Raw genomic sequence first — 16,179 nt, 5'->3', positions numbered from 1 at the left:
GGACAGATCACACTATTTATTCATTCATTCATTCATTTTCTTTTCGGCTTAGTCCCTTTATTAATCTGGGGTCGCCACAGCAGAATGAACCACCAACTTATCCAGCACGTTTCACACAGCGGATGCCCTTCCAGCCGCAACCCATCTCTGGGAAACATCCATACACACTCATTCACACTATGGACAATTTAGCCAACCTAATTCACCTATACCACATGTCTTTGGACTGTGAGGGGAAACCGGAGCACCCAGAGGAAACCTATGCGAACATAGGGAGAACATGCAACTCCACCACAGAAATGCCAACTGACCCAGCCAAGGCTAGAACTAGCAACCTTCTTGCTGTGAGGCGACAGCACTACCTACTGCACCACTGCGTCGCCCAAATCACACTATTATGTATTTTTATTTTTCATTCTTTTATAACCTGTTTTAACACATTTTAATCCATTTTAATTTGTTTTTAATAACTTTTAATCCTTTTAATAATTTAATTTTCTTGTTTCTTTTATTCTTGTTTATGTAAAGCACTTTAAATTACCATTGTATATGAAATGTGCTATATAAATGTACTTGCCTTGCCTTAAGTATTTTTAATCTAAGCTGTTTCTCACTTACTATCCTTTGGGTTAGTCCCTGATTTACTGTATCAGGGGTCGTCACAGTGGAATGAATAACAAATTACTCTGGCATATGGTTTACATATTGTACATATACATGTTTACATGTTAACAGTGGTAACCACTCAGCTACTGTGTCAGCCCAAATTCAAGCAGTTTTACTTGAGTAAATTACAAGAAAATTATATAAGCATACTAGCTGAACATTTAGACAGGTCACAAAAAAGATTCATTCCCTCGTTCCACACTGCTTTGGACAGGAGAAAATGTGTTGTGAAATAGTACAGCAGTGGTGTTTTACTCATAACCCATGACTCACTGGGAAATGACCCATGATTCAAAGCTCAGAGCTTCAGCCTCCTCTCTGTTTCCTGCCATTCCATTGTTTATTTAAATACTGGAAAATAGGCTTATTGTACTTATTCATGTAATGTTTATTGTAGATTAGGAATTGTATTTCAACCTTAGTAATATAGGTGTATAGAGGATTTTCAATTACATCACATACTTTACCTGTATGTCCATGATGGAGAGCAGCATTGCAACCAGCATTGGATTGCACGATATTTGACTAAGTTTCATTATGTTCAGTGACACTGTTTACATTCTGTTCTCTAACATGATGGACTGATGATGTGTCAAGGAAACACTGTATAAAAGGAGATTTGCAAAGTTACAAAGCTCAAAAAACGTTTCTTGTTCCCTTATTTATATCATTTCCACACACAGAATGTGTTAAAATAAATAAACATGAATAAATAAAAAGTCTAAATAAAGGGTTTTACTTAAAGTGTTCTCTTAAAGTCAGCATGAAATCAAAATTTACCCTTCTTATATTTACTCTGAACTAATTGATAAAATTACATCTGTAAACTTGATCTCAATCTCATAATCATCATATGAAAACATTGGCATATGAAAATATTGCCATCTGAAAACTGTGCAGACGGTGATTATGGTGAACAGTAATCCTAATCCAATTGGTTCCCAAAAGATGAATTCATGCACTGACCTACTTTTTTTATCATTTCAGGAACTGTTTATGAATGTACACTCACCAGCCACTTTATTAGTTACACCTTACTAGTAACAGGTCGGATTGCCTTAAGCCTTTGTGGCATAGATTTAACAAGGTACTGGAAATATCCCTTAGAGATTTTGGTCCGTATTGACATGATAGCATTTGTCGGCTGCACATCAATGATGCGAATCTTCAGTTCCACCACACCCCAAAGGTGCTCTATTGGATTGAGGTCTGGTGACTGTGGAGACCATTTGAGTACAGTGAACTCTTTGTCTTGTTTAAGAAGAACCAGTCTGAGATGATATACGCTTTATGACCTGGTGTGTTATCCTGCTGGAAGTAGCCATCAGAAGATGGGTACACTATAGTCATAAAGGGATAGACATGGTCAGCAACAATAGTCAGGTAGGCTGTGGCATTGACAGAATTTTCAATTTTGTTGTAATTCTTTTGCATTGTCTTGTTGAAATATGCATGGGCGTCCCTCAAACAGGCAGGAGCATATTGTGCTCCAAAATCTCTATGTACTATAACTGAAGTGCATTTGCCAAAGGTACTGACGCAACCCCATACCATGATAGACCCTGGCTTTTGGATTTGTTGCTGATAATGATCCTTTTCTTCGTTGGTCCATCGCACACAGCATCCATTCCTCCCCCCCAAAAAAATACTGATTTAGCTGACCACAGTATACGTTTCCACTGTGTTATGGTCCATCCCAGATGCCTCAGAGACAAGAGAAGTCGATGGTGCTTCTGGACACTGTTAACATAGGGCTTCTTTTTGGCATAGTACAGTTATAACTGGCATTTGTGGATTTACTATGTATTGTGGTAATTGACTAAGGTTTGCCAAAGTAGTCCTAAAACCATGTGGTGATATCGATTTTAGAAGAATGATGATTTTTGATGCAGTGCTGCTTGATGGATCGGAGATCCTGGTTGTTCAGCTTTGCACCTTTGTTCTTATGCTAATTGTGTTATGCAAGGTTGAAGGTGAAATATCCAAATGTCCTCCAAGTTTTCCTTGAAGAACATTGTTTTTAAACATTTCAATAATTTCTCACATATTTGTTGGCAAACTGGTGAGGACTAGACCTTTCCTGGATGCTGCTTTTGTACCAAATAATAATTAGAATCTCTGTACAAAATCTGTTGACGTCACCTGTTTCAAATCACTTCATTATTTAACCAATTTTCCTTTACTAGCCCTAAATTGATAAGTTATCTTCTTTAAACAGTCACATGATACACCTGACAATGAAATAATGACTGAACAATCATCCAGTGGCCAGAACATTTGTATTAACAAACATATTACAGTAAATGTGGAGAATGTCAATGATGTGGTCACTTCTCTATAAATATGGTAAAGATTTCCTTCCTCTCCTCAGTAATTTACTGAACAATGAGAACCATGCCCTGAAACTGTAACAGAAACATCAGGTTTTTCTGCTCCTATGTACTTTGTCTTGCTTACACCAAGCATACTGTGCATGCACCATTGCACGTGTCTCACGTTATACATCATCCTGAAGCACGTGTTTATAGTGTCTCTCCATGTGCTCCATTATAATCATAAAACCGCTTCTATATAGCAGTTAGTTTAGACATGGTTTGTATATGCTTTAATGATGGCAAAACCAGACTTTTCAGTTTATATATAGAGCTTAGTTCAGACATTGTTTGTATGTGCTTGTGCTTTGAAAAATAAAGGTCATGTTGGTTGTCACAAAACATACTTGCTCATATTTCAATTTCTTATCCTGTTTGCTCAGTTATGTGCGCACGGAATGACCATGAACACAGGTACAATGAGAGTATACTTATCATATGCTATCTCTGTGCTTGCTGTACATTTGCAATTTATTAGAGAGCAAAGCAGAATAGCAGTCAAGTCACCTGAAAGACTGAAAATAATATAGCATATGCTGGTAAGTTTCAAATATTTTCCAGATTTCCAAAAATATGCATATATTTTTATTTTAAGTCCATATGTCATTGACTTGTGAGCATGTCAGCACACTCTAAATAAAACAGAAAAATTAAACAGGGAACTAAATCCTTTCCACTGCTTCAAGAAGAGAATTATAGCTCACCTGTAAAACAAACATAAAAACATACCAGTATTGAGTTAATCTGAAACAGATGATATACTATATCTATCATCTATATACTATAACACTATATCTGCATTAATAAAAAAAATAATAATATTAATAATAATAATAATAATTAATGGTATAGACATTTCTTTAATATTTTAGGAGAAAATATAATCAGATTTTATTTTGTGTAATTGTTAGAAGTTAGATAAAGAAATAACCATTTTCTGTTAGATAATTTTTCATGTTTTAAAAGTTTAAACTTAATAGTACTAATTACAGTTAATTTCACCTTTATTTTAGTGTACTTCATGAAATAATTTTAATTAACAAATAAAATAAAGGCAAATTTGCATTACCTAAAAATTCTATGTGCATTCGGAAAATGGCTTATGAATTGCTTACAAGAGTGCCTGTGGTTTGTGGGAGTGCAGACTGCCTGTTTACTGACATAATGATGAACATTCATCCTTCCTCTCTGAACAGTGATATAGCAATGATATTTACTGTTATAATTCACATATATTTCTCAAAGATCTTAAATCCAGAACAGGAGAATAAATAACTTGTGACATTATCAGATTCCCACTATCCTATATCCTAGAAGCACTAGAAAATGCTCCGGTTACTAAGGTAACCCTCTTTCCCCGAGGGGGGAACAGAAATGCTATGTGGAAACTTCCACTATTAGGATTTCATCAGAATCCAATCATCTGATATATAAACAGGCCATTGAAATGCCAATGAGTTGGCAGCGTCAGCATGCACAGCTGGCGCTACTTAAAATTAATCTTGGAATATAGGCGCCGCACGTGCAAAGCTGAGGCATCCTTTTCTAGCTGAAGAGCCTTTCATGCCCAACAGTCAAGGGGCAATCATTGTGGTGAAGGAACATAGCATTTCCATCCCCCCCACCCGATTACCTTAGTAACCGGAGAGTTCCCCTTCGGGAGGAGAACTTCAATGCTAAGTTCCACTATGGGGAAATCTATGGAAAACGCCACAATGATTGAACCTTACCTTGCTGCCGATAAGAGGTTATGCCAAGCAGAGAGGTCTTCCAACGTGTTCCCTGGCCCTTACTTATCTGACTTCTACAGAATTTTAGCATATTTAGATATATTTTTCGGGAGTCGTATTGCAGCTAGTTAATTTCTAGGAATTTTAATATGACAGTACGATGGGAAAGTGTGCAGTCCCAATAGGGAGGATGCTGCGGAGGCCACCTGCTGCCCAAGTGGGGAGACCTGGTGGCAAGAACATATGGACTAGCCCTGACAAGGGGGAGTATTCATATGTAAAAGATGGTTAGCGGGGAGGGAAAACACGAGCCCACCTAGGAGGGGGACTACATCGTGGCTGAGTGAGCCTATGGAATCGCCAGCGGGGATCGCACATAGCAGGCACCCATACCCAGAACGAGGGCTGACCAGCGGGCATGCCAACAACATAACGGGACTCCTCTGCTGAGTCAGATGCTGAAGGCCTTGGAGGAACCTCTGCAAGGCAAGGCAAGGCAAGGCAAGGCAAAGCAAAGCAAGGCAAGGCAAGGCAAGGCAAGGCAAGGCAAGTTTATTTATATAGCACATTTCATACACAGCAATTCAAAGTGCTTTACATAAACAAGAATAAAAAAGACAAGTATAAGAAAATAAAAAAACAAACAATAAAATGATTAAAAACAGATTAAAATGTGTTAAAGTAGGTTATAAAAGAATAAAAAAGAAAAGAAAGACATAATAGTGCGAACTGTCGGACGTAGCACAGTGCTCATTCAGTAAAGGCACAGCTAAACAGATGTGTTTTCAGTCTTGATTTGAATGTGCCTAATGTTGGAGCACATCTGATCATTTCTGGAAGCTGATTCCAGCAGCGAGGGGCGTAGTAGCTGAAAGCCGATTCACTCTGCTTTGACTGAACTCTTGGAATTTCTAGTTTATTTGATCCTAAAGATCTGAGTAATCTATTGTGAGCATATCTGTACTGTATTGAGCTCCTAGGTCATTTAGTGATTTATAGACAAGTAATAATACTTTAAAACCTATTCTGAATGTAATTGGGAGCCAGTGTAAAGACCTGAGGACAGGTGTGATGTGCTCTGATTTTCTGGTTCTGGTCAGAATCCTGGCTGCAGCATTCTGGATGAGCTGCAACTGTCTGACTGTCTTTTTGGGAAGGCCAGTGAGGAGGCTGTTACAGTAACCAACCCTGCTGCTGATAAAAGCATGAAAACGATTCTCTACGTCCTCACTGGAAACAAAGCATCTAATTCTTGCAATGTTTTTGAGATGATAGTATGATGTTTACTGACTGCTTTGACATGACTATTGAAACTCAGATCTGACTCCAGAGTCACACCAAGATTCTTGACCTTATTTTTTGTTTTTTGACCGTTAGAGCCAAGGTACGCATTCACCTTGAGAACCTCATCTCTGTTCCAAACGCAATGACTTAAGTTTTCTCTTTGTTTAACTGAAGAAAGTTTTGGCACATCTAATTGTTAATTTTATCAATGGATTGGCAGAGGCTGTTGCATTTCTCCAAGGGGCTCTCTGTCTGCTAGTCATCTTCTTGACTTTAACAGGAGCAATGTAATCTATGACATTCTTAACTTTAGAGTTAAACAAATCAAGGAGAGAATCAACAGAGTCTGCATATATACTTGGTGCTTGCGATATGGCCTTCATAAACTGCTCAGTAGTGTTCTCATTTATGCATCTCTTTCTGACAGAAACAGATCTGTCTTTAATAGCTGGAGTGATCAATATATCAAAGAAAATACAGAAATGATCAGATTGACAACCGATTAACAACAAGTCGATGAAATGTGTAAAACCTTAGTTATAAGTAGAATAAGAGTGTGTGCACGATTGTGTGTGGGTCCTTGAACATGCTGAGTCAGATCAAAAGTGTTCAAAACAGTGATCAGTTCTTTTGCAGCGTTGATTTCTGGATTATCAATGTGAATATTAAAATCCCCAGCAATGGTAAAATAGTCAAATTCAGAGGTTACTATTGATAACAGCTCTTTAAAATCAAATGTCATCTAGCCAAGTTTAATTTAAAAGCTTAAAATCAAGGCAATTTGTGTTGATAAAATCATTGACTAAAAGTGACTTATTGTTAAGTGATCTGATGTTTAAAAGTGCTAACTTAATAGTTTTAACTGTTTCCCTACAGTAGTCTCAGATTTACATTTAATAGACACCAGATTTGAATGATTTGCTATACAGCCTGAAAAAGTCTTTGGTTTTCTGTCATGTAATAAGACACATATCTGTGTAGAGAAAGCTACAGGCACACTGGGTTCCTGCTTGTTCTGTAAACATCTGATAAAGACACTGTTATCTAAGCAGGCACCCGAGACACATCAATGGCAGTTTTTAAGTTTACCAGCTAAAGATGAGGTGTTTTTTGAGACCTGGCGCTGTCGCAAAGACCTGAGGCCTCTCCTAGGTGTAGGGCGAGGTGGGCTCAGAGATGGGTGTAAGGCTTGCTGATTTTTGGTTGCAAATGAAGAAGATTTTTATTTACTAAACCTATATGAAGACACATTTAACTGGGTGAGTGGAGGGCCCTACGAATCTGCCATTATATATCTTTGAAAACAGGTGATAGGTTAAGGCAAAGGGGTCATAAAAGAGCATGAGAGAGGACTTGGGGATGCACTGAGAACCATCTGTGTCGGAAAGGCATGAAATGTATATAACACATGTTGAAACTGTCATGTATATTTAAAAAGACACATACTGTATGGGAGAGAAGAGTCCAGTTTAGATGTTTGAAACATAGATACTAGTCATGATTACCAAATGTGAACTGTATGTGGAAAAACGGTGATGATTATATTAGATCTGTAAATTATAAGGGCCAACAAGAAGAGGGGTCTTTAAATAGGGGTCGTAAAAGAGTAGGAGCTGGGAGAGGCCTGTTGAACCAGTAAACAGCTGTGAAAACACAAAGGTGGGAGGAAGCAAGGATAAAGGGGATAGCAAATTTGAGGGACATTGGATTTGTCCTGGAGTGAGACTAGAGATGGGTCTGCTCCAGGCTGTCTCTGATTTTTTGGGAAATATTCCAATAAAGTATATTCTTCTGATATTCATAACCCCAGTCTGAGCTTGATTCAGTAAGATAAAAGCCAGAAACCACAACAAATGGCGTCCCTGGGTGGGCTGGAAAGGAGCAGGACTGGTGTTGCTGTACATGCTGGACTGGAGAGAAAACACAAATATGTGGCCACAATAAAAAATGGTAAGCGATTTTATGCTTATTAGTTTGTGTTTTTTCTGCCAGGACCTGCTTGTAACGGTAAAGACACTTGAACTGTTTCTCCAGCTTTAAAGAACTAAAAGTAAAAGTAAACATAAAAAGATATTAAAAGAAATAAGGGGTTTTGAATAACATAAGAAAAAGAGTAATTTGCATGCCAATGATCTGTGTTTTCCTAAGAGGGCCTTGACAGATAGGATAAACATTAACTAGTAACTGTTACCCATATTTGGGAAATTATTAATGATGTACGATATGCACAGAGCATTTATAATTTTAAGAGACAGTCTTTAATGTGCGGTGACAGTTAAGAGATTAAAGCAGATTAAGTTTAAGTAGAGAGATGCGCGCAAAGTCCTACGATACCGCTCTGTTAAAGGTGAAGCAGAGGGCTGCATGGGTAGGCAAAAATCCTGTGGTTACCGCTCTAAGGTTAGAGGCTGCTCGGACAGGTCACTCAAGAGGAGTGTAGTGAAAATCCTGTGGTTACCGCTTCAGTTTTAGGTAAAAAACATGAAGGCTGCTCGGGCAGGTCACTCAAGAGGAGTGTAGTGTAGTGTATTAATTTAAATGTATGTGTTTGTGTATTTGCTTCAGGTTGAGGCAAAATAGTCCATATTGGTGTGCAGAGAAGGCTCCCTTCCTCCTCCTTGTCTGGAACGAGGATAGGGGGATGCAGCTCATGTTACATTGAGTGGAGAGAGGAGTGAATGAGAAGAGAAAAATAATAAGAGTAAAAGTGTGAATGTGTTTAACAGTATGTTTTCAATAAAGAGAAGGTTAAAATAATGATTATAGTAGATTATAATATAAAAGGAGGGCTGCAAATGTGTGGTGTGATTTAAAGAGCAATAAGAATAGTAATTGATGCAGATCAGGGAAGAGATTATGATATAAAGGAGGAGTCTCCTAAACCAAAACTGATGGAACATATTGCATTCAAAATACACAGACTGAAAAGGCAGAAGAATATACTAGTTAAACATTTTTCTGAAATGATCTTTGTGTTTTAAGTTGTGTTTATGTTAAAAAAAGAACAATGAGTGCACTGAAGCAGAGTGGACTGAAATTCCTGACATAGCAACAGGTGGAAGACAGTCTGCCCCAGGATGGGGGTAAGAGAGAGATTTATGGTGTCCATGTGTGAACAGTAAAAGAGAATATCAAACTATTATATAAAATAAACAGATAGACTTTAACATAATCATAATGGGTATAATATAAGTTATTAAATGAAGAGACATATTACAAAGTGCTACAGCAAGATAGTTGAAATAGGGAAATACCAATAATAGAGTAAGATATAATTAATTGTGTTATATTATAGAAAATGGAACTAAAATAAATTTATTAAAAGCTATACTAATTAACTTATGAAGCCATAGTTTATAAATATATGGAGATAAAGAGAGTATGAAGTAAAATAATAGATTAATAAATAAATAGATTTACTAAGCAAGTATGAATAAATATTACATAAGTTAGTTATTTGACAAAGATAAAAATGAGAAAGGAAAACTGAAGATTTAAGGATAACGTGTGTAAAATAAAATAAATTTAAAAAGGTTAAAATGTATAAGTAAACCTAAGAGCTAAAAATGCAAATTAGGGAAAGGAAAAAAATAGAATAGAATAGAAATAGAAAAAAATAAGTCCAAACACTGTTTAATAAAGAGAAAAATGAGATGTTTAAAAATGTAGAAAATGTTTCAAATGTAGGTACATAAAAAATAAAAAAAAAAATGGCATTTTTATCAAAGTCAGCTACATGTTATCTGAGCCATCATCTATTTGTAGTAAAGCACAGTGATTCAGATGAAAATCATAGAACCTGGGTAAATGTTAAAGAACAAGATGGAGTGAGTTAAAAAGTTATTTTTTAAAAGTTTATGCAGTAAGGAGCTATACTGATAATTAAGCATTGTATTTCAAAAATGAAAAATGGTTCTAGTAAGCAAACATGTGGGTTAAATTAATACTATGAACCCTAAGCTATAGCAGTAATGATTTTGAACATTTATACCAGATATTAGGCCACCATGTAGTACTGTTTAATTAAAACAGGAAATGAGAAATAAAATATTCAAATATGTGGCAGAGAATATAAAATATAAAAAATGACAAATGGCAAAAGGAAAGAACATTTGATGCAGGCATAGGGAAAATAGAAACTGAGTATGGAAAATGTTAGGGAAATTAAAAAATCTAAAGAAACACTAGTATAGATAAGCAAAAATGCACAATCTGAAGCTAAAGAAATTAATTAGAATAACACTAAATAAATAGAAAATTATATCATATTTACATATGATAATAATTACTGGAGGAAAAATAAGCTGATAACAAAGAGAAGATAATAGATGGAAGAAGTCTTCATTTGATGGAGAAAATATGGGAAAGAGGAAAAAGACTTTTATTAAGTCATGGGCTAAATTCCATATATTAATTAAGAGGATATAGGGATGGACTTTGGTGGACTGTAGTCTTGTACCTACCAGACATCTCTGAGTGCACTGGCAAATAGGAAAGGTGGTTGAGAAACACAATGGACAAACTGTTGGCTGTGGACATTTGTGAAAGCAGTGAGGCAGGCACTGCACGCCCAGGATTTACTGAGGACTGAAAAGGCTACTGATGTTCAGAGACACTAAAAAGAGTCAAACAAGAGAATAATGAACTGATCAAAACAAGAAAAAGTGCACCACCAGAACTTTACATCAGCTAAATAAAAGAAAAGAAGCCAATACTAAGAGAGAGGGGAGAAACACTGTGCCCTGATAAGGAAAAATGTGTTGAGTCTGGACACCACAGAAAAGACTCCAGAGTCAATCTATTAACCAGCTGTCTTCTCAGGGTGCGAGGAGGGAGAGTCTGGCAGTCCATCTCAAAGCAGTCGAACTATAGTCCAAATTGAGTATAATGTGACCACTCAGAAGGAAAATTAAGAGCAAAAGTGTACCTACCCATTCTTGTCTCAAATCAGACTCCTGCCAATTTGATAGAGAAATATCGTGTACATTGAAGAAAAGTGTTATATGAAAATATACGCTGAAAATTTAAATGTGTAATGTTGAAATTATAAATTATGTTGAATGTTAAATAATTTGGTTAATTTTCATAAGTTTAATCATAGAGATCCTTGAACATAGAAGGATAAAGTACAATGCATGGTGGTGACTAAAAAAAAAAGACAGCTTTTGATAGCTGAAGAAATAATTTGGATTAGAAATTTTGATGGAATTAAATATTTAAGTAAAAATTAAGGAAATATCTTAGCATAATCCTATTTTGAGTAATCTAAACCAAGATTTGAGAGAAAAATTATGTAAGAGATTAAGACAGAGAAAAGTGTTTTATACTTAAAGAAGAGATTAGAACCAAAAAAAATGAAATGAACAGGTTGGGTACAATATTGGTAAAAAAGTGACAATTCTAAATGTACTAAAAGAATAATTGAAAGAGAAAATTGTTTAAGAAAACAGATTTTGTTTCACAAATAATCATATGTGAAGAAATTATTCAAAGCAAAAAGGATTAAGGACTAAAGATGAAAACCAGAACAGATAGAGAAGAACCTATAAAGAAATAGGTAATTTTAACTTGTAACAATTACAACAAAAATGTATGCACAAGCAGCATGATGTGAGAGCGGGAAGGAATTAGGAGCTGATAACACAAATCAATATAAGATGCAAATTAAGAAATATCTCAGAAAGAAAATTATTTAGGGTAAATAATGATTATCAGTTCAGGACGTAGAGGTAGAAAAAATTAGCCAGCATAGTGAGGATTAAAATTAAACCTGATGCAGGTTTGCCCAGAGAAACACTAGATGCTGAAACTGTTATAAAAACATGAATGGATTTTATTTGAATTTGATTTAAATTTAATTTTTGATTATGGCATTAGTCAAAACAGACAAAAAAAGTAAATTTTGTGTAGTTTATGATTTAAGCGCAATCAGTGATAGAGGATTTTTCAGCAGAGGTTCCTAACATACTGAAATATGTTATTCCTGATGACAAATATGTTAAATTAATTGATTTCTGTTCAGGTAATTACTAGAGGAGGGTAGACAGTACAGTACAGGCAGATAAGCAATATACATACATTAGAATGCCTAAAAGGATTTAAAGCGGTTGAGAATTGATATTGTAATAACATATGTAGAATTTAGTTATCTGCATGTCCATATAGCTTAAGCTAAGTTAAAAGACTAAAATAAAAAACACTATTGCTACAAATAATGGAACATGATGACTTTTTAGAGATGACTGGTTTAGTGCTGACTAGATATAAGATTATACAATAAAAAGAGTTGAGAAATTACAAAATAGAAAGGACTGAAAAAATTAGGCATGCCTTTAACAAGAAATCCAGATGCAATAATGTCAGGTAAGATAATAAAAAAGAAATTGTATTTTCATTAAAGGAAATAATAAAGTAGTTCTAATATAGTAGTTTTAGCATAGAGTCACAACCTCAATTAGATGACAGTACAAGTTAAACAACAAACTAGTCTCTATGAACAATATATGTAGCATCAGAGTGAAAAAAGAAAGATAAGATTTTTGTAATACATACGAAGTACAGATTGTTGAGTCAACAGCATTTCTAAATATTGGCATTAAAAATGTATATGGTTTGTATCAAGGGTGAAGTGGTAAGGAAAATTAAGCAGCAAAGATAGTGGTCTCCTTATTTTATTATAGTGATTAGTGAATTGTTATACACATGTGACTTTTGTGCAGAGTAGAAGGTGAGTAAAGGAACAGCAATATACATAAGAGGGTTATTCAATAACTTGATTGTGGATGTTGTGTTGCGTTATGATAAACTTTTTTAGGGCAAGAGATACAAGCTTTTGGAAAACCACAGGTGTGGTAGATGAGTGAAGGTGATTCCAGAAGCAAAGTAGGGGAGGAATAGTTATTACATTTAAGACACACAAAGTCCCATATTTGGAATCCCCACAGAAATAAGTTCAAATAATGTGTTCATTTATAAAGTAATTAAGAGTAATTAAGGTTAATTAAATTAAATAAATTAAAGATAATTAAGTAGATAAATAGGTGGATATGTGATTCAGTGAATAAATAGATAAATAAATTAATTGATAATGAGGTAAACGAGTATTGGAAATCAAGAAAATTGAGCAATTATCATACACAACTGTAAGAAATGGCTGAAAGAGCTGAAGATGATCCATCAAGGCCAGAGCTTAACAAAATATGTGAAAATAATTAACTTAATTGGATTGATGTATTACCTCTTGCGTTGATGAGTGATTGCATGAAAACTGACAAAAACAGGCATCTAACGCTGCATGAAGTGCTATTGGGTCGACCCTTGCATGTAATCTTGCACATAACCTTGCATGTAATCTTGCATTTAACCTTGCATATAACCTAAACTCGTGGAATGTTTGGAGAACAATTCTAATGCATTGGAAAGAAGAAGTTTGGTCTTTTATGAAGAAACTAATTGCCATGTGCAAAGCGATATCTGTACAGGAAACCAGAGAGTAGCAGAAGCAGGAGATTATTCCGATGATCGAGTATATCTGAGGTGCTCTGGAGAAAGTGGAGTGAAGTCAGGAGAAAAGGACCTTATGACAAGGTTGCCAAAGGGGATGCCATCAACTGGGTACCATCTGAACCACTGCAAAAGGGCGCCAAAGGAGAAAAATTACAGGAATAGAAAGCTAATGGGAAACAGAGGAACCAGAAAATCCTGAAGCTCAATGAAGTGCAAAGTGTGGCAGGAGGAGTTTATCAGAAAAGTTAAAAGAGTGATTCTGATAATATGCCTGATTAAGAAATACAGAAGGTGCCACAAGTTCAAGCGATGATAATCACCACAACTTCAGGCTGCAGACTCTCAACATAAAGTCTCTATCAACATCTTTTCAGGCCAGAATGAAAGAAAGAAACAAACAATTCAATCGCATAAGGTAAATCAGACTGTGATTAAGAAAGCAGAGTGCTAAATATTTTGATAGTTTAGATAAAGAAGAGGATGATGAAGAGGATCCATGCCTTGGGTGTAAGTGCTAGACAACCTCTACCCCAAAATGGCGGCTCTCTACGATGCGCAAAGTATCTGGGCTGAAGATCAACTTATTGTACTTATCATGTGTGTTGTTGGTGGAGTAGAATAGTGTGTAGTGAACATGTATTATGATTATGTATGGTTATTCTTTGATTCTTTGAAATAACTGTGACCCCCACAAGCATATGTATAACCTGATGCACGCTCATGCTTAAAACACTACCTCCTTTTATATACAGTAACAGCAAAATAGAATCAAGTCTTTTACTGTGTTCTTGTCAAGATCGGATGCAGATGTTTGGCTTGGTTTTATTCCAAAGTGCGATTCCATGATCTGGTCATTTGTAATAATACAGTGACATATATTTGTCATTAGGTAGTAGAACTTAGGGCTGACTTATGAAGTTGCACTATGGGTAAAGACAATTAAGGTGTGGCTTTAATAAGCCACAGAGGAGGGAAATGAAGAAGATTTTTATTTACTAAACCTATATGAAGACACATTTAACTGGGTGAGTGGAGGGCCCTACGAATCTGCCATTATATATCTTTGAAAACAGGTGATAGGTTAAGGCAAAGGGGTCATAAAAGAGCATGAGAGAGGACTTGGGGATGCACTGAGAACCATCTGTGTCGGAAAGGCATGAAATGTATATAACAGATGTTGAAACTGTCATGTATATTTAAAAAGACACATACTGTAAGGGAGAGAAGAGTCCAGTTTAGATGTTTGAAACATAGATACTAGTCATGATTACCAAATGTGAACTGTATGTGGAAAAACGGTGATGATTATATTAGATCTGTAAATTATAAGGGCCAACAAGAAGAGGGGTCTTTAAATAGGGGTTGTAAAAGAGTAGGAGCTGGGAGAGGCCTGTTGAACCAGTAAACAGCTGTGAAAACACAAAGGTGGGAGGAAGCAAGGATAAAGGGGATAGCAAATTTAAGGGACATTGGATTTGTCCTGGAGTGAGACTAGAGATGGGTCCGCTCCAGGCTGTCTCTGCTTTTTTGGGAAATATTCCAATAAAGTATATTCTTCTGATATTCATAACCCCAGTCTGAGCTTGATTCAGTAAGAGAAAAGCCAGAAACCACAACACTAACTGGGGGCTAGCAGCAAAGGAGTGTGAGAGTTTAGTGACAGCAAACACCAGTTCCTCCATCTTTTTTGAAAAATCCAAGAGAGCCGAGCAAGGTGACAATGAGAACAGGTCTGGTGAGAGAGACTGTGGGTCTGGGGTTTCTGGCTGCTGAGATATGTTTACCTTGCTGTTTTCCTGGAGATCATCCATGAGTGCTGAGACTTGATGCTGTTCTGATGCATCACAGTCTGCCTGTGTTGAGCTCAGTGTGCAGGGCAAAGACTGCAGTTTGTCCGTTATCAGTGGTTGTTGTGGCTGCGTGGTGTTATCGCTGTCCTTGTAGGATGCGTCAGCCACAAGTCCACTCAGGAGCTGATTTGAAGTCCTGTGGTCATTCGGGCATTTGCTAGGTGTGTGTGTGCCATTCAATTCAGTGGCATACACAGCTGATGGATGATGGAGGGAGAAGTAGATGTCTTTTAGCACTTTTGCACCAAGCTTGTTTGGATGAAGGCCGCCTGATGTCAACAGTTGTCTTTGGTTCCGGAAGAGATTGAAGTTGTCGATGAGATTCAGTCCTTTGATGTTACATGGAAGCTTGGTGAAAACCCGCGGAGACAGAGAGAGCCCGAAGGGGAGGATTTGTACTGCAAGGCTCAACCTTCAAACACAAACCGCAGAAACTGATGGTGGCATGGAAGTATGGAGACATGAAGTACGCGCACTTCAGGTCTATTGCTGCAGATGGAAGCATTCATAATGGCAGCTTGTGAAGACAGCGGTTCAAAGCGCGCAGATCTAGGATACATAGACTAGGATAAGAACGGGTTATAAAACCCGCTCTCCATCTCAGCTGGAGGAACCGGCTAGATTGCATCCTTCGCCTGGAGGACAGCAATCTGCTCTCGTAAGACAGGGGCAGACACAGGGTTGACCCTGGAAACACACGCCCGTGAACTTGGGAGGCCGTATCGCAAATTGAATCGCATAGCCGAGTCTGATCGTGCCAAATAAGCCACC

The 16,179-nt window shown here is 36.6% G+C and overlaps 1 long non-coding RNA gene across 1 annotated transcript; it reads left to right on the top strand.

The window, feature by feature from the left end:
- Nucleotides 1–7,266: 7,266 nt before the first annotated feature.
- LOC130240122 (uncharacterized) lies at nt 7,267–15,119 on the top strand. Its single transcript, XR_008838732.1, has 2 exons — nt 7,267–8,002; nt 13,520–15,119. It is a non-coding gene; the product is annotated as an uncharacterized LOC130240122 (long non-coding RNA).
- The last annotated feature ends 1,060 nt before the right edge of the window (nt 15,120–16,179 follow it).

The sequence above is a fragment of the Danio aesculapii genome, chromosome 13, assembly GCF_903798145.1.
Source record: "Danio aesculapii chromosome 13, fDanAes4.1, whole genome shotgun sequence".
In the NCBI taxonomy this organism is placed as follows: Eukaryota; Metazoa; Chordata; class Actinopteri; order Cypriniformes; family Danionidae; genus Danio; species Danio aesculapii.
Note: the sequence above shows the minus strand (reverse complement) of the source record. Positions and strands in the feature narration are given on the sequence as shown.